Source organism: Artibeus jamaicensis, unplaced genomic scaffold (assembly GCF_021234435.1).
Source record: "Artibeus jamaicensis isolate MK-2021 breed Jamaican fruit bat unplaced genomic scaffold, CSHL_Jam_final contig_519, whole genome shotgun sequence".
Lineage (NCBI taxonomy): Eukaryota > Metazoa > Chordata > Mammalia > Chiroptera > Phyllostomidae > Artibeus > Artibeus jamaicensis.
In genome coordinates, this window is record NW_026521871.1 from 10841615 (window position 1) to 10862330 (window position 20716).

General features: G+C 37.3%; 1 protein-coding gene across 1 annotated transcript in view; it reads right to left on the reverse strand.

Moving 5' to 3' along the window:
* Positions 1-20716, reverse strand: part of CACNA2D3 (calcium voltage-gated channel auxiliary subunit alpha2delta 3) — an 864587-nt gene that overhangs the window by 43471 nt on the left and 800400 nt on the right. The gene's annotated exons all lie outside the window — the stretch shown is intronic.

A 20716-nucleotide genomic window follows, 5' to 3' on the forward strand; every position in this document is an offset into this window, starting at 1 on the left:
ACTGTAAACTTACTTTTGATCACCTTATATTTATTTTTGTATTTAGTTAGTTAGCTAATAGTTATTTAGAAACCATCAGCTATAGAGAAGAAGCAATGAGGTCCAGAAAGAGTCCTGAATGGCAGGCTGTCTCCTGGGCCCTGTGTCTGGCCACAGCTGCTCCTTATTTCTGGGACCTCAGACAAGCCCCCTCCCTTCACTGGACCACCTTCTCTTTTCTTAAGGAAAATCACAAAGTTCTCTTCTGGCTCTTGGGAATCTGAGCATCTAGTTGTTTTCAAAACAGATGCTTGTTTTTGAATATCACACTAAATAGCAGGTGTCTCAGCTACTAGAATTACATACCCACCCCTCCCCTGTTGCTCACACTTTACAAGGTTATTATTCTCTTGGGAAACTGCCTCAATCAACAATTTTCTGACCACTATTTTATATACAAGGCCCTATGTTAAGCACTAGGAATATAGGAATTAAACATGACATGTCTCCATCTCCAAAGAATTCAATATAAGACCTCCCAGCTACTTAGTGCCAACTAACTACCAGATGTTGGAAGTAACCTTTGTTATAATTGTACCTTGGGATAGGCACAGCAACCCACCCCCCTAGAGGCACTATTAGCATCTTCCTTTTACAGACAAGTACCTGGCAGCCAGGAGGAGTAAGCCACTTGGCAGCCTAATAAGGAAGTGATGGCATTGAGAACTCAAAACCAGGTTTACATGACACCAAAGCCAGAATTACATTTAACCACTGTTCCAGCCTATTTCATCTGATTTGGTGGAGGGAGAAAACAAATAAACAGATACTTAAACTAATGAGGTAAGTGCTTCAAGAGAACCCCCAAGCACGTCTGATGGACATTTTGCACAAAACTGGCCTAGAGGAAGTGTATGGCTCTTTTCAGATTGGATATTGGTAGATGTCTTAACATATGTCAAGTGAATCGTGGCATTGTCAGTTTCCAAAGCAAACCCCAATGGTGAGATGAACTCAGTCTGATGTGTGGCTACATAGGCGACTTGGTGTCATGACAGAGAAGCATTTCACTGGATGCACAGGAATTCTGTCAGGCTTCAGAGTCAGGCAGACCTTGACCCAATTCAAATCGAGCACTACTAGCTCTGTAACACTGGTAAAGAGACTTAACTCCTCTGAGCCTCAGTTTCCTACTTAATAAAATGCAGATAAAATGAAAAAATGTGGAAATGGACGTGAAGTTCTTGATAAAAAGTAGGCACTCGATAAATCATTATCACAAATGAATTCTCGCTTAAGTTTGGATTTATCAGAATAATCCAAGATTGCAGAGGTCATCTACTTCAATAGAAATGGAATCATTCATGAAATATATCGTTTGTTTTCTAAAAGTCAGTGTAGTACTTTTTTGTTTGAGAAGCCTCTGCCATAATGATTCTAGCCTGGGCATTGCTCCCATATCCGTCTGACTTTGATCATCTACACCCCTAATTATGGATCGTGGGTGATTCTGACACTCATTTTGTACCCTCTCTACACATTTTCCTTCCAAATGCACAAAGAACCTTGGTCATCAGCTGGTAGCTGATGTGTTTGTTAAGGTGCTTGGGCTATATCTTCTTAGGGATGAAAACTGTATTGAAATGTAATGCCCGCCTCTATACTAGGTAGCCAAGGGGTCTTCTTATCAAACTCATGAGTTATCCTAAAAAGAAGGGAGTGGAGGTCACCTGAAGAACAAGAGAAATTCCAAGCCCTAAAGAAAAGTTGATCATTTCTGAGTAATCAAAATGTCCCCTGAAAAAGTGGTGTGTGTCTAGAAATTGTAGGTCTGTATTCAACGTGCTACATTTCAAGCAGCATTTCTACTTTGATCTTTTGAGCTCCTTTAATACATCAGATGGGTTTTTAATACCCATAGGAATATAGAAACTCTTTCCAAGCTAAACAAATGGAAGGCAGGCTGGAGAGTTAATAAACACACATCTATAGGCTGTTGGCAACTTGCTAAGCCACTTCAGGTGCAGCACCGGGCAGTCCAGGAGAGGAACACAGACTGCTCTTTGAGGTAGGGATGGTGGGCGTCACAGCACAAACAGCCACTGGGATGGAGACAATGCACCGCAGAAAGGCAGCTTGCAAACGTCAATAGTGTGGGTACAGTTCTGCACCCCTCCATTCCACATGCAAATAAACATTCTAAAAATATTCCTTGGCTCTGCTGGTCTCCTACCCTCCAGCATGGAAGAGGAAAGCCTGCCTGGGTTGTGAGTCCAGCCAAATTTACATGTGCTCCCACCCCGCTTTCCCACACATTAAGAAATGTACAAATGGGAAATTGTTTGTGAGACTAATTCATGTCAGGTAGAGACCTGCCTAGTCATTACAGACATGCGCCCCTCTCATTTTGCATCATGGACTTGTGAGGGAAAACAGTAATTTACAACATTTCCTGTACTAAAACCTCTCCAAACACTGCTTATCAAAGGGCAAGTAAAGATAGCAACACTTACACAACAACGGCCATTCTATCTGGAACCTCAAAGTGGTAATCATCATTGCATCTGGAAATAAGGGCACCTTTTTCCCGCCTGAGCATCTGAGAAAGAGAGTCAGTGAAGTCCTGTCTTTAGTAAAGTGCTTTACTGAATTGAGATTGAGAAGAATTGGTAGAAAAATCAAAAAGTTTTGATCCCAATTATTCTAATGCTTTTTGGACTACATTTTCAAGTTCTGGCGGTATTTCAACAATTCAAAATAAAACTCCCTAGATAAGCATTTACCTCCCCTTGCCCTTTTCTAAAGTTTAAAGCCAAGATGTTTTGAGCAGCCACAAACAGCACTAACTAGGTTGTTCACGGTAAGAGCATTGAATTATTCAAACCTGGTTCCAAACCCATAATATAAAAAGAATGTAGCCTGGATGAGTGTCATGTCCTCAATGGTACAGGATACACTATTGAAAAGCTTTTAGATTCCATAGAGTTATATTTAAATCTTTTTTTGGAATTATTATTTTTTAATTATTATTTTAATATATGTTTTATTGATTATGCCATTATAGTTGTCCCATTTCCCCCCCTTCATTCCCCTCCACCCTGCACACCCCTCCCCCCACCCCCCTTTAGTTTATGACCACGTGTCTCAAGTTCTTTAGATTCTATATTTCCCATACTATTCTTGCCCTCTCCCCTATTTTCTGCCTACCATCTATGCTACTTATTTTATGTACCTTCTCCCTCTTTCTCCTCCTCCCACTCCCCTGATGTTATCCCTCCACGTGATCTTCATTTCTATGGTTCTGCTCCTGATCTAGCTGTCCTCTAGTTTGCTTTTGTTTTAGGTGTCGTTGTTAGTAACTGAGTTTGCTGCCCTTTCACTGTTCATATTTTTTATCTTCTCCCTCCTAGACAAGTCCCTTTAACATTTCATATAATAAGGGCTTGGTGATGATGAACTCCTTGAATTTGGTCTTATCTGAGAAGCACTTTATCTGTCCTTCCATTCTAAATGAAAGCTTTGCTGGATAGAGCAATCTTGGATGTAGGTTCTTGCCTTTCATGACTTGGAATACTTCTTTCCAGCCCCTTCTTGCCTGCAAGGTCTCTTTTGAGAAATCCACTGAGAGACTGATGGGAACTCCTTTGTAGGTGACTGTCCCCTTATCTCTTGCTGCCTTTGTCATGGAAATAAATCACTTTTAGAATCCAGTAGTTATTCCTACCACCTTCTGAGATGTAGAAGTGGAAGCCCAAACACACAGGGGAAGGAGGCTGTTTCCTCCACCACCCATGGGTGGGACAAAGTTTCAGGAACTATTTTGATTTGGTTGATCCACAGCTCTGCACATTACCAGCCAACATGGCAAGGTGTAAGTGACTAAATGACACCAGTGGAAAACCTGGAGGAGAATAAATGCACAGCCCTCAACCTCCAAAAAGAAGAATGTGAACCTTAACCTCACCATAGACTGGAAAGCTGAGTTGTTTAAAAGTGAACTAAACCCATTTGAAAGGGCCAATGATTATTTTATGGGAAATTGAATCACATTTATTTACATGTTTTAAACATGACTGAGTACAGTAGTTTGGCAAGAATTTATAGAGCAGGAGTTACAAAAATATTTCAACAAATTAGGGTATACTTGCAAATTAAGTGGTTAAAAACTGTTACATTTTAACGCCTACAAATTATATTATTCATGACATGGATGTACTCCCACTGGCAAAGTCTGTATCTAATTTGCCTAATGAATTATCTGATCACTGTTGAATGTGTGGTCCCTAATTTAGAATTCTAAATTTTTTATGAACCAAGAGCTCAAGTAGATCCATGAACTGGTAAAAATCCAAGATCTACTTTATCTAGGATAGTTTCATTGGAACAAAAACCTCGCCAACTACTTTTCCTGATTAAACTATGAATTTTACCTTCCAGGATAGGAAATCTGGGAGAGGGGCCTGCCTGGAGTTCTATGGTTTTCCTACATCCCTGTCAACACCCATGTGTTTGAGAATCATGCTCTATAAAAATATCTCCCATTTATAAAGCATTTACTCTGTGTTGGGCCCTGAGTCTGAGGATTACTCTGTGTTGGGCCCTGAGTCTGAGGATTATACTTTTTTTACCCACATATAGATCCTATGGGACAGGTATTATGTCCCTTGCAGAGATGAGCAGACTAAAACACAGAGTATTGGATAATTGGCTAAAATCTTTGGATTGTTAAGTGTGGTAGTCCAGACTGTAGTCCAGTCCCCAAGCCCATCCTCTCAGCCTTTACTCAAGGAAGACACCATGTCCCCATTGTTCAATGGATCCTTTTTATAGGTCATTTCCAGAAGGCCTGGTTGGTAAGAACACCTGCAGGGCATTTGCTGAGAATAGTCTGAAGACTTGTGGTAAATGGCCCACCCAGAATGAGACCTCAACAGGAAATTGGAGTAGTTTGTAGGTAAATGGAATCCCTGAACTATGGTTCTCTAAACTGTAGCCCACGAAACATGTCAACACAGCTTCGAGACCAATTACTTTCTTGCCGCTTAGCAGATAAATGAAAGGTGTGTAGGGAGAAGTGATGAGAGAAGAAAAGTGTAGCCACAGCTTTTGGGCCTTCCAGAAGGATGAGCAAAACTTGTGTTCAGATCCCAAAGTGAAACTGATGGCAACATAATTTGTATAAAAGTGTTGAGTGATACTACCAAAAAGAAAAAGAAAAAAGGGACATGGAGAGACACTAAAAAATGATTTGCTTTAAAAATTAATATCTTGTCAGCACTGAAATGCGACAAGATTGTTAAAGCTCTGGCATTGCAATGTTACACATGTTTTATTTTTTTTCTTAACTGGCTATAACTATTTAATTCAGCCAGCCATTGATTTTCATTCCAAAGAAACCTTTGTGGATCCTTTTCTCAGGAAAGATTAAAGAGGTGTCAAGATGAAATGCAATATATTAGAAAATAGTAAAACATTATATTCTTTTTAGATATCCAGTTTTGTTAAACTCGTTGACAGTCACAAATGCTCAGAAAATATGAGCTGACTCGTTTTCGATTGCTGTTTGAATAACAGATTAATTTAATAATCAGTGGGATATTGAATGACAAAAATTATTGGTTAAAGCATCCAAACCACCAACCCTAATGACATTCTTATGTAAATTCTTATTTTCTTTTAGGCTCCTGCATTCTTAATAAACCCTATATTTTTGAAAATCCTTTTTTAAACACTGCATACTATCCCTCTGTTATAATATATCTGCCTATCACATATTATATGATATAGACAGATATATGCCCATTTTTGGAGTTGCCAACTTAAAGGTTTCTATTTAGAGCCACTGAGTCACCCCTTGTGTTTTCCACATAAAATCATCAAGGAATTCTGGGGAAAAGGACACAGAAATGGAGTTGAAATCAGCTAGTCTTCAAAGATCATTGGAGACCAAGAAGACTTCTACTATATGGCTAGAACCACATGACATGATTTTCTCAATTCTAGCAAAATGTTTAGGCACCAAGGTCATTGGATGTCTTCCAGGGGATGGGAAGACTATTAATGGCAGTCTGAGAGTACAAAGCCTGTTGCCATGGGAAGCACAGTTCTTTCGGATTGTTGCTCTCTGGTTTGCCATTGCTTGTGGAGGAAAGTAATCGCTGCCTTGAGAATGGTTTGTAATGGTCATAGTTTTGTATGTTCCATTGTGGGAGGAGAGATGTTTTTCTTTGAAAAAGATCTTAGTGAGTAATTTCTGAAATACTATAATTTTCACCAAACTCAATTTCCAAGTTACTTCCAGCCAAATGCTGTAGAATTGTGTTATTTTTGAATGTCACTGCCCCTGACCTGAAGTTACCTACGAAGTTGGTCAAAAATTAGTAACTGTCCCAGACAACTAGTCTTACAGAATCCCATTATTTACAGGCAAAAGTTAATGAATTTCTACATGAATTGTGTGTGGAGAAGACGTGCAAATTTGTCTTTCTTGTTGCCACCAAAGATAATGGTCATTATACTGAAAAATCTACTGGCTATCAAGAAGGGAAAGATGACAAACATCAGTATTTTTCTCCTTAACATATTGCATTTAAGAATACAAATATCACACAAAATAGAAAATATTATCTTCATAAACACTTTGATAAATAGATATATTTTCCAATAAATTTATTTGATAAAGTGGAGCAAAGAAAGAAATATGTAAAAGATAAGAAGAAAAGGGCTCAATCCTTCTCAAACTTCCAAAGAGATTTTTATGAGCCTATTTTTACATGATATCCTAATTTTATAACAAAGTTTCACATAGGTTGTTGGATTATAAAAATATACTCATGAACTGATTTCTCATTCAACCCCAGTCGATCTATCAATTTCTAACCCTAGAAAAAGAACCTTTCTGTTCCTCCACACTGGTGTCCTTCAACTTCATTTGAAGTCACTTGAATTCAGTATTTGAAATATTTCAAACAAGGAGTTCTCTTTGACAGGATCAAAGGGGAAACAGTTTGGCCCTTACTCATTCTCCTCTGTCATCTCTCCTCACCCCCAACTCTGTGTTCCAGATTTCCTGAACTTCTAACAATGTGTAGAACAAACCACAGTTTCTCTCACTTACATAAGGCTCTTCCTTCTGCCTGGGTACTTGTACTTGCTAACTCCTCTGCATCCTGGTGGCCTTACATTATTGAACACTTCTTCTGGGAAGCCTTTTGTGACTAACCCAAGTCCCCTTCCTCTGCTTATGTATAAGACTAATTCTGGCATTAAACATGGAATTTTCACTTTGCCTAGATACTTGACTCTGAGCTCCAGGAGAACAGGAATCATGTGTCTCATTCATCACTGTCTACCCACAGAGTAGCCCAGTGTCTAGGATATAATAGACAATTGAATCTTCACTGAAGGCTTCCAATCAAGATGGCAGAGTAGGTAAATGTGGTACTCTCTTCCTCTCAAGACCATATCAAAATTGCAACTAAAGTACTGAGCAACCATCATTGAGAGCCACCTGAAGTCTAGCTGAGTAGAAGAAGTCTTATAACTAAGAATATACAGAAGAAGCCATATTGAGATTGGTAGAAAAAATAGAGATGTGGAAGAGGCTAATCCCAAACCCACATGTGGTGATTAAAAATCAGGAAGGATATCTCAGCTCCCACACCAGGTTTTCAGCCCAGGGTTTCAGTGCTGGGAAGAGAAGTATCTATAACTTCTGATGGGGGTTGAGGCTGAGTGAGATAAAGGGCTTCTGAAGTCCCAGGTATTCCTCTTTAAAAGCCTGCAATGGACTTACTTGGACTCACTTGCTCTGAGCTCCAGTGCTTGTGCAGTTGCTCAGAGGCACCAGGGATATATGAAAAGTGCTGAATTGCCTGGCATCAGGGCAAGGGCTGGAGGGGCAGCTTTCTTCCAGACAGAAGTGCTGGCAGGTGCCATTGTTCCTTTGCTGAGCCTTCTCCAAATCCAGCTGCACAGATGGACACTATATTTGAGTCTCCATCAACCTGGCTAATACCATTTTCCCCGTTGTAGTGATTCCCTGACACCCTGCCCCACCCATTGCAGACCCACCTAAGCCACTTCCAGTAGTTTTTCTATAAAAAACAGACTGTCTTGCTTCATGCTGCAGACTTTCCTAAAATCTCTTAAATATTCATGAACCCCAAACAAGCAGAATCTGGCTTTGGGGTGCCCCATACCTCTTTCTATGCAGCTCCAAATCCAGCACTGGTGGATGCCAGCCTCAGTTTGCAGCACGGCCTCTCCCAGGCACCACTAAGCCCAGCACAAGTGGCAACAATCTGCAAATCATTTTGTAGCTCATATGAAGTGGCCCCAGTCAGGGCACAGGCAGAAGCTGAACTTGACCTGCACCAGCGCTCCTTCTGAGAGGCCTCAGAACCAACATACCCAGTGGCCAACTACAAACCACACCGGAGCACCACCCAACCAGCTCCAAAAACAATACACCCAAACACAGACTTGGTTGGCACAAGAGCCCCACCAAATAAATTCTGCTTCATAGGGTCAACCTCTGCACAACAGCTTCTCCACTATAGTCACAGCCAATCAGCCTGAGGATCAGTCCTTCCCACTGAAGTACCAAGAGCAATCAAGAGTCAACTACAACAGTAGTGACATACGAACCCACACAAGGGACATATCTGGAATAGCAAGCTTGGGTGACCAGGGAAATTGCACCACTGGGCCTCCCATTCTACCAAAACTAGGAAATGTAGCAGCTGTACGTAACACATAGAAAGAAATACAGGGAGGAGGCAAAAACAAAGAAACAAAGGAACATGACCCAAATGAAAGAACAGATCAAAACTCCAGAAAAATAACTAAACAAAATGGAGACAAGCACTCTATCAGATACTGAGTTCAAAAGATTGGTTATAAGAATACTCAATGAACTTAGGGAAAACTTCAATAGATATAGTAAACATAAAAATGAACATAGAAAACATAAAAAAGTACCAGTTAGAAATGTAGAGTATAATAACTAAATGAAGAATACATTAGAGGGAACCAACAGTACATTAGAGGAAGCAGTGTTTTAAAAGACAGTGTTTTGTCAAATCAGTGTTTTGAAAGACAATGTAGCAGAAAACACCCAATCAGAACAGCAAATAATAATAATGATAATGATAATGATAATGATAATAATAATAGTTTAAGAGCCCTCTGGGAAAACATCAAGTGTGCCAAAATTTGCACCACAGGAATACCAGAAGGAAAAAAAAAGAGCAAGGAACTTAAAAACTTTTCAAAGAAATAACAATAGGAAACATTCCCTACTTGGTAAAGGATATAGACATACAAACTTAGGAAGCACAGAGAGTCCCAAACAAGATGAACCCAAAGAGGCCCACACCAAGACATGTTATCATTAAAATGCCAAAAGTTACAAATAAAGAGAACCTTAAATTTGTAAGAGAAAACTACTTATCTACTAGGGAGCTCCCATTATGTCAGTTGAGTTCTCAACAGAAACTTTGCAGGCCAGAAGGTATTGGCAGGAAACATTCAAAGTGGTGAAAAGCAAGGAGCTACTCTATCAAGCAAAGCTATCATTTAGAATTGAAAGACAGATAGAGCTTCCACACAAGAAAAAGGTAAAGGAGTTCATCACCACCAAGCCAGTATTATGAGAAATGTTAAAGGAAATTATTTAAGAAGAAGTAAAAGAAAGATAAAAAATATAAATTATAAAGTAGTAATAACTACGTATCTATCAACATTTACTTTAAATGTACATGAATTAAATGCTCCAATCAAAAGACACAGGGTGATTGAACTGATACAAAAAACAAAATTCTTACATATGCTACTTACAAGAGACTCGCTTCAGGTAAAAAAAATACACACAGACCAAAAGTAAAGGGATAAAAAAATTATTTCAAAAAAACAAAAACAAAATATGTGGTAGCAATACATATATCAGAAAAAATAGATTTTAAAACATAGGCTATATAACAAGAGAAAAGAGGACCCAGTAATACTACTTCTAGGAAACTCAAAACACTGATTTAAAAGACATATGCATCCATATGTTCATTGCAGCATTATTTACAATAACAAAGGTGTGGAAGCAAACTAAGTGTCCACCAATAAATAAATGGGTAAAGAATTTGTACATATATATATAATGGAATATTACTCAGCCATAAAAAATAGTCTTGTCATCTACAACAGTATAGATGGATCTACAGGATATTATGCTAAGTGAAATAAGTCAGATAGACAAAGACAAATACCATGTGTTTCACTTACCCGTGGAATCTACAAAATAAAATAAAATAAACAAGACAGAATCAAACTCATAGATACAGAGAACATTTTGAAGTTTGCCAGATAGTGAGGGATTGCGGGAGGAAGGGCAAAAAAGCAGAAGTGATTAAGAAGTACAAATTGGTTATTAAAAAATAGTCATGGGGATGTAAAGTATAGTATAGGAAATATAGTCAATGATATTTTAATAACTATGGTGCTAGGTGGGTAATAAACTTATTGGAGTGACCACTTTGTAAGTTATAGAACTGTCTAATAATACAGTATACCCCTATATTTAAAAAAATAAAAAGTCATTTTAAAAACAAGAAATGTTCAATAAAGTCCTAAGGTACCTTTAATTTTTTTCCCTAGGACCTTATTTTGTTTCCTAAGTGAACGCCTTAGAAACTTCCTTCAAAATCATTCATACATCAACTCTCATATTTTATGAATTAAGTTGCCATCTCACAAGTTGACACTAGAAACAAGTAAAACCAATCTATCATGGAAGAAATCAAGAGGGTAGTTATCTTATGGTAAATAAGGTTGTAACTGGAAGGGGGCAGGTGGGAGGTTCCTGAGTGGCTTGAATGTTCTTTCAGTCCTTAACCTGAGTGCTAATTATATAGATGTGTTAACCTCATGAAAAGTCATCAAGCTGCAAACATATAGTTTATACACTTTTCTTTATCTGCTATACAAGTCTTTCCAGGAAAAGTCCAGCCATTGTTAAAATAGCAAGAAGGGTTTATGCATCATTGATGTATGTAGTAGCCAAAGAGAGTGGCCTGGAATGCATATGCATGAACAATGATGACTTCACTGTACCAGTCAGCGGGGTGGTAGACGCCATTGAGTGAGCATGTATCCTGAGTGGCTATTACATTAAAAATGACTGAGTAGGAAAAGCAACAAATCTGCATCAAATTTTATGTTAAACGTAAACATTCTTCCATGGAAACTATTCAGATTCAGAAGGGCATGGGTATAAGCAACTGGTGATTTCCAGCTTCATCACAAGGCACCTGCTCATGCATCATGTCTTATGCAGAGTTTTTTTTTTTTGGCAAAACATCAAATCACTCAGGTGAGTCAACCCCACTATGGAACAGATTTGGTACACTATGTCTTCTGGCTTTTCCCCCTCCAGAAAAATCCACCATTGAAAAGGAACAGATTTCGGACCATTGATGAGATCAGGAAAATACAACAGGGCACCTGACAGTGATTGGGAGAATGTCTGAGGTCCCAAGATGCCTACTTTGAAGAGGACTGAGGTGTCATTGTCCTGTTGACAATGTTCCTTATATCTTGTATCTTCTTAAATAAATGTCTCTATTTTTCATAGTACATGGCTATAGATACCTTCTGAATAGACCTTGTGTGTCAATAAAAAGCTTATTTAAAGAGAGGAAAAGCACAAATCTCTTTTCCTCTCTCCATCAGATCCCTAGGCCTTTATTGTTCAACTTCTGTAATATATGACTGAGCTGCTGGGTGGTAGTCTTGAACTAAAGCTTTGAAAGGAAAATTCTTCAAAGCCCTCAGTGTCTGGGGGCCAGAAAGTTGCATAAGGCCTTACTCAACTTCCCAACCTTCTGTGAGTGTTCAAGCCAGCATGAAATTCAAGGTCTAAAACAGGCTAGTCATGGAAGGTAAAAACACCTTCAGCATCAACTTTTTATCTTACTCATCTGTGGATTCCCCAAAGCTCCAGCAGTTTCTGGACCATAACAGGAATGCAGTAACCTGCTGCTGAATGAAAGATAGTCTTCTGTTTAGTTGGAAATCTTTATGTCACTTATTTTAATCACACGGCAGTCATGTTGTTGGTTTCCAATTACAGGTCAATAAGAAAACATATTACTTGCCCTAACAATTATCTATCTTGGTTCTATTTGTTTTCTCATTTAGAATGGGAATAAGAAACCTAATTTACTATACTAAGTATGATCACTTATTGTTCACTAAAAGATACTGTCTACCTCATGGAGTTTGTAGTTATGATGACTAAGGATATAATATCCTTCTGGTCAGGAAAAGGTTTGAAATAATTATAAAACCAGTGGAGTGCACAGAGAACCATGAACTGTCAACAGTCCTTAATTTGTCATCTGAGATAGATATTTGCTGTACCCTTTACTACAATAGTGAAGTGATATTAAACTATGAAAGGAAAATTCACATTTCGACATAATGGTTTATGATTTATTTTATACTAAGTTGATATGGTATTATGCTTGTATTAAATGTGGCCAAAGTGTTCCCTTTGTTTTAGGCATTATGTTGAATTTACAACATAAATTTTCCCACTTCACTTTTACAACAAGTCTATGATATATGTACTATTAGTATCCCCCAAACTACCCAGGAGAAGCTGAATTTCAGAGTGTTTAGGTTCTTGCTTAGGGTCACTCAGTTAACATTTGCTTGAACTAGGACTCACACCCTGGACTCTCTTGATTGCATAGCCTCTGCACTAAACCGCTATACCTCAGTGCTTGCTTGTGGTTGCTCTCAGATGTCCTAAGTCAGAGGGAAACTATATCAAGGCAGACTGGGCAAGTAATGGAATCCATTCTTCTCTAGACACTTAAGACATGTGGAATGAAATAGTAAAATAAAACGTGCATGTTTCAACATAATTACAAGAAAAGATACTAAAAGCCAATTCATATATTTATAACTAAATGTAAAAAGCTGATAATCTGGTGTTATCTAGGGCTCTGATGTCAACACAAGAAGTCAAACTTTATGCCTAAACTACATGCTGCCTAGAAAAAATATTTACTGTAATTATAGGATACAGAAATTCCTAAATACAAAAGCTTATCTAACAATTATTCCCAGGCAGTCAATACCAATAGTATACATGATTGAATACCAGATATAAATCCATTGTAAAGAAAAATTCAAGCTCTATTCTGTTCCCACAAAAATAATATTTAATAGTAAAGATCAGTTTACAGTCAAAAATGACAAAATACATGGACAAAAATCTATGATGAAAACAAACAGATACAAAAAAAGAAGCGGACTGGTACCATCAAAATTAAAACTACTGAAATAATCTTTAAAAGCCTTTAGAATTAGGTATGGGAAACTTAAGAGTAAGACTCTATATAAAATAATATGCAAATTTTTTAAAGAAGCAAATAAACCTTCTAGAAAGGAAAACGAAAGAGAGCCATATTAAAAACTCAATTCATTTTCTCTAAGCAGCAGACTAGATACAATAAAAGGGAAATTAATGAACTCAAGTTGAAGGAAGTTATTCAGAACAAACTACGTAAACAAAAATAAATTTATATCTAGACATAGTTTATTTTTTAGTGAAATTTCAGAACACTAAAGAGAAAGTAAACTATTTAAGAGCCATGACAGGTGGGGAGCCAGACTACTTACAAAGGTGCAAAACTAAAAGTCAGAAGACAATGGAATAATATCTTGAAAATATTTTTATTTAGATACTGTGGAGTTAAATTATCCCTGCAGAATACCTACCAAATAATGTGTTTCTCACAAAGAATGAAAGCATTTACCACTCCCATATTATTCTTTTTTCTTTCTTTTTAAAAAAAATATATTTTATTAATTATGCCATTACAGTTGTTCTATTCCCCCCTTCATTCCCCTCCACCCTGCACCCTCCCACCATCCCCCCTTTAGTTTATGACCACATGTCTCAAGTTCTTTAGATTCTATATTTCCCATACTATTCTTGCCCTTCCCCCTGTCTATTTTCTACCTACCATCTATACTACTTATTCTCTGTACCTTCTCCCCTCTTCTCCCCCTCCCACTCCCCTGTTGCTAACCCTCCATGTGATCTCCATTTCTATGGTTCTGCTCCTGATCTAGCTGTCCTCTTAGTTTGCTTTTGTTTCAGGTGTGGTTGTTAATAACTGTGAGTTTGCTGTCCTTTCACTGTTCATATTTTTAATCTTCTCCCTCCTAGACAAGTCCCTTTAACATTTCATATAATAAGGGCTTGATGATGATGAACTTCTTGAATTTGACCTTATCTGAGAGGCACTTTATCTGCCCTTCCATTCTAAATGAAAGCTTTGCTGGATAGAGCAATGTTGGATGTAGGTCTTTGGCTTTCATGACTTGGAATACTTCTTTCCAGCCCCTTCTTGCCTGTAAGGTCTCTTTTGAGAAATCCACTGACAGTCTGATGGGAACTCCTTTGTAGGTGACTGTCCCCCCTAGAATCTCTCGCTGATTCTAGGATTCTCTCCTTATCTTTAACCTTGGGTAATATAATGATGACGTGCCTTGGTGTGTTCCTTCTTGGGTCCAACTTCTTTAGAACATTCTGAGCTTCCTGAATTTCCTGGACGTCTATTGCCTCTGCCAGATTAGGGAAGTTCTCTTTTGTTATTTGTTCAAATAAGTTTTCCACTTGTTGCTGTTCCTCTTCCCCTTCTGGTACTCCTATAATTTGGATGTTGGAACATTTAAAGATGTCCTGGAGATTCCTAAGCCTCTCCTCATTTTTCTGAATTCTTGTTTCTTCATTCTTTTCTGTTTGGTCATTTCTTTTCCTCTTTCTGGTCCACTCCCTTGATTTGAGTCACAGTTTCCTTTTCATCACTATTGGTTCCTTGTGCATTTCCCTTCATTTCAATTAGTTTAGCCTTCATTTGTTCCTATAATTTGTGACTAAAATCAACCAGTTCTGTGAGCATCCTGATCACCAGTGTTTTGAACTGTGCATCTGATAGGTTGGCTATCTCTTGGTCACTTAGAAGTATTGGCTCTGGGGCTTTGAGCTGTTCTTGAGCCATAATGTTTTCGTCTGTTTGCTCCTGTTATGTATGAGGGGCAGAGCCATAGGTGTTTACCAGAGCGGGGCTACTCAGGTTGCTGTGTTGTGATGCTATATGTGGGGGCTGGGTCAGAGAGGGGCATTGGTGTTTGTTCTGCTCTCTCTCAGATTTCAGTCCCCTCTTCTGCTTTCTGCAAGGAAACTGGGCCCCCCTTGTGCCGGCTCCTGGGTGTGTGGGCCTGTGCACCCTCCAGGACCCTGTGGGTCTCTCCAACAAACTCTCTGTGAGCCTGGGAGCTTATCCTGGCACCTAGACCCCGAAAGTTTTTCCAATTGGTGCTTTTAGTCTTTATTTCCCATCGCTGGGGCCCTGGGTTGCGTGGTCTATCTCACTGCTCTCTCCTTTGCCTGGTTTATCTGCACACAAATGTGTGACCGCAGTCAGCCAGCCACCTTGCACCCTCACTGGGTATGCCCGTTGCCACCCCACATCTGTGATCTGCCAACCGCTGCCTGTGGTCCTGGGTCAGTCCGGCCGCTTTTTCCTACCCAACTGCTCTCCACCAGCCACTGACTCCGCCCCTCTTACCAGTCTGGCTGAATGGTTCTTTGTTGTCAGACTTCCATACAGTTCAATTTTCTGTGTTTTGGTTGTGTTTTTGTTACTAAAACTTTGTTGTCTTTAAACTTGGTTGTGCGAGGAGACACAGTGTTTCCACCTACGCCTCCATCTTGGCTGGAAGTCCTCCCAGGTCATTCTTGAAAAAACTTCCAAAGTACTTTAAAACAAAAGAGCAATGGTTAAAAAAAAAAACCAATAGTGAGTAAACAGATTGGTACACATTTTACTTACAACAGGGAGGAACAAGATTAATACAATGTACAGTGGGTTTAAAAACATGGTAGAACTAAAGTGTTAAAGCATATTACATGAAAGAGGTGAAAAGTAATCTAGGTTAGAGAATTCTAAGTTTTGTCCTGGAGGTGGAAAGAATCCTGAGCAATTAAAACATGTTTAAAACATTAAGGTAAGGTAACCACTAAAAAATATTAAAAATGTAAATTTCACTACTAGTAAGGGGGAGAAAAGGAGTAGAGAAAGCAATAAATCCAATAGAAGGCAAAACAAAAAAAAGAATTAAGAATAGAGGGCATATAAAATGACAACAGAAATAAATCTACCAATAAGCAAAGTTATTTCAAATCCAGCTATATTCAGCTATTTATAACACAAGTCCTAATGCAGCATAACAAAAAAGAACTGAAAATGGAGGGAAAGGGGGAACCATGCCTAGGAAGTGTTACCCAAAGAAGATCTACTATGCCTATGCTATTAGCAAACTAAATAGACATTAAAGCATAAAGGACTTTAATTGGGACAACTGTAACAGAACAACAATTAAGAGAAAAAAAAGGTTTTACATAGTGATAAAAGGAATAATTTATTAGAAAACTATACCGATCCTGAACAGAGATATCCATGGTAACACAGCTTCAAAACATAGAAAGCAAAATGAATTGCATAACACAAAGGAGTTGAAAAATCCCTAAGCCAGTAAGAGATTAATTACCATCTAAAATAGACACCCCCTATAATATTACATGTCAACCATAATTGAAGAAATAAATAAAAGTAAAATAAAATAGGTACCCCTAAAAACCAACTTGGAAACACGCTTGAGCCAAGAGATATGTATTAACACATTAATCCCTGTACCCAGCTATTAGAGGATGAAACGTGCTTTCAAAAATACATGGACAAGTACTAGAATACAAAGCAAGTCTCCACACATTTTAAAAAACATATGTTATACAGACTACAATGTCATTTAATAGACATCAATAATTTTTTAAAGCCTCAAACCCTACATATTAGGAAATCCTAAAAGTCTATTTATATACTATAGTCAAAAATTTTTAAATTTTTAAAAATTGTTACTTAAATAATAATAAAAGCCCTACATATTAAATTTATTGAGATAACCTGCAATGTAGAGAGAAATTTTGTATGTATATAACGTATTATATATATAAATGGAGGTGAAAAGGTAAGCAGCAAATACAAAATATTATAAAATTAAAGAAAAGAATAAACCCCCCAAAAACACAGAAGAAAGATCATAATAGAGATAAGAAGCAAAGTAAATAAAATAGAAAGTCAAAGGAATAGCAGAAAGAATCAAACATACTAAATGATTTGTTCTTTAAAAAGATAAAATAAACAAACATATCTTTGCCAGTACAGAAGGCGAAGAGGAAACATGAAACATAAGAAGACAGGAGGGAGTGAGTTAGGAAAAGAGAGAGAGAGAGAGGAGATGAGGAGGAAGGAAGCAAAGGGGAGGGAGAGGTAAGAGAGGGAAGGAGATTGATTTAAAAGATGAAAATCACCAATAAGGTAGCATTTTTAATCCAAAAATAATTTTTTAACAAATGCATGCATTAACCTTGAAAAGTGAGATGAAATAGGCAATTTTCTAAGAAATATAATCGCCAAAGTAATTTCAAAAAAAATAGAAATTTCAAAGAGATAGCAACCCACTAAAGAAACTAATTCAGCATTTGAAAATTTACTCACACGAAACAAACAAAAATCCATCAATTACTGATACTTTTGAGTAAGTTTTACTAAACCTATAAAAACAAATAATTTAATCTTACACAAAATGTTAAGATATTACAGAAACGGAAAATTCTCCAAGTAATATTGTGACAATAAAATCACAGTAAGAAAAAAGTCAAATGACATACAAGAAAGGTAAAGTATCACCCATTCATCATGGCGAGCACAGATGTAAAACTTCACCATATAATATAAGCAAATGAATCCTGAAATATGTTTTTGTTTTCTGTAATCTTGAAAATGAAAGTCCATCATGGGAAAGCAAGAATGTTTTCACACTAGACAACCCATCTGCTATTAAGGATATTTATGTTATATATAGTTCATGATTGAAAAAAGTTAAAGATTGTACCCATGTAATGCAATATATTAAGAATTAAACTTATTTTTGTAATGTATATAGAAAAATTTTTATAAAATTCAACATCCATGTTTCTTTTTTAGTATATTTTATTGATTATGTTACTACAGTTGCCCTATTTTTATCCCCTTTAACCTCTTCTTCCCTAAAACAACCCTCCCTCCAATATTCCCACACACTCCCATAATTCATGTCCATGGGTCATACATATATGTTCTTTGGCTTTTACATTTTCTATACTATCATTAACCTTCCCCTGTCTATTTTGTACCTACCAATTATGTTTCTTATTCCCTGTACTTTTCTCCCCATTCTCCCTCTTCCACCTCCCCATTGATAACCCTCCATATGATCTCCATTTCTGTGATTGTGTTCCTGTTCTAGTTGTTTGCTTAGTTTGTTTTTGTTTTTTAGGTTCAGTTGTTGGACAGTTGTAGGTTTGTTGTCATTTTACTGTTCATAGTTTTTTATCTTCTTTTTCTTAGATAAGGCCCTTTAATGTTTCATATAATAAGAGCTTGGTGATGATGAACTCCTTTAACTTCACCTCATCTGGGTAGCACTTTATCTGCCCTTCCATTCTAAATGAAAGCTTTGCTGGATAGAGCAATCTTGGATATAGGCCTTTCATGACTTGGAATACTTCTTTTCAGCCCCTTCTTGCCTGCAAGATTTCTTCTGAGAAATCAGTTGACAGTCTTATAGGTGCTCTTTTGTAGGTAACTATCTCCTTTTCTCTTGCTGCTTTTAAGATTCTCTCCTTATTTTTAACCTTGGGTAATGTAATTATGATGTGCATTGGTGTATGCTTCCTTGGGTCCAACTTCTTTGGGGCTCTGTGACCTTCCTGGACTTCCTAGAAGTCTATTTCCTTTGCCAGATTGGGGAAGTTCTTCTTCATTATGTTTTCAATTTCTTGCTCTTCCTCTTTTCCTTCTGGCACTCCTACAACTTGGATGTTGGAACATTTAAAGTTGTCTCAGAAGTTCCTAAGCCCCTCCTGATGTTTTTGAATTTGTATCTTCATTCTGTCCCAGCTGGCTATTTATTTCTTCTTTCTGCTCCATATTGTTGATTTGAGTTCTAGTTTCCTTCCCTTCACTGTTGGTTCCCATGTATTTTCCTTTGTTTCACTTTGTGTAGCCTTCATTTCTTTCTTCATTCTGTGACCAAACTCAATCATTTCTGTGAGCATCCTGAATACTAGTGCTTTGAACTGTGCATCTGATAGTTTGGCTATCTCTTCATCACTTAGTTTTTTTCTCTGGAGTTTTGATCTGCTCTTTCATTTGGTCCATATTTCTTTGTCTCAGAGCACCTATTATATTGTAAGGGGAGGAGCCTTAGGTTTTTTTCCAGGGCAGGGCAACCCACTTCACTGCATTGAGGTGCAGTCTGGATGGATGTTTCCTTTTTAACTATTTGGTTGTTGAACTTCCATACAGTTCACTTTTCTGGCAGTTCTGGTTGTTTTTTGTTTTTAAGTTGGTTGTTGTCCTTCTTTCACTTTTTCAAGGAAGCAAAGTGTATCTACCTATCCCTTTATCTTAGCTGGAAGTCTGAAGTTTTGAACAATAACAGCAGCACCAAAGACCCTTGAAGAAGTTTCTTAACTTAATAAATGATTACCTACCAAAACCTACAGAGATTTGGGAAATGGATAATAGTTATGGTTGCACAACATTGTGAATTATTTAATGAGCTTGAATTGTACACTTAAAAATAGTTACAATGATAAATTTTATATTGTTTATAATTTACTACAACTTTAAAAACCCTATAGCAAACTTCATACCTAACATGAAATTATTAGGAGCAATTCCTCTAAATTAGGAATAAGACGTGGCTATCTATTCTCATTACTTCGATTCAACTATGTGTCAGAAGTCCAGTGCAATGAAATATAAAACAATAATTAAGTATAAATATTAAAAAGGAAATTTTCACAAGTGATGTTACTGTCTTCGCAAAAAGCCTAAGAGAATCTATACACAAACTATTCGATCTGAAAGAACATTTAGCAGTTGTTGGGTATAAGATACTCAATGTACAGAAATCAGTGATGTTCTCATATGCTAGCAATTACCAATTAGAAAATGTAGTTTTAAATATATACCATTTATGATAATAAGAAAAACTATAAACTGTCAAGGTATAAGTCTAATGTAAAATTATTAAAGTGTTTTGAAAGCCATACACAGAAGCATGTAAAGAAATAGATATACTTACTTTATGGGGGAAAGTTTCAATATCATAAAAGACAGCAATTACTTCAAATTAATATATAGCATAGCAATTTTAATCAAAACCCTAACATAAGTAATGGAAATTAACAAGCTGGTTTTAAAATTAATGTGAAGAGGCAAGAATGGCCAAGATGACTTAGAAGAAGAAGAATGAAAGGATATTTGTTCTAAATAACAAGTCCTACTATAAAGCCATAATATTTAAAGAGACAGGGTGCTGATATAGGTACTGACAAACCATAAAACGTGGAAAAAGACCTTCATATAGATGGGAACTCAGCCCAAGACACAGATGTGATAATAAATTTATTGGAAAATAAAGACTATTCAATAAAAAGTTCTAGTTAAAAGGCCAACTATGCAGGAAAAAAACCAAACTAGACTCTTCCTCATGCCACACACACACACACACAAATTCCAGGGGGATTAAAGTCTTAAATGTGAAAGACAACCCT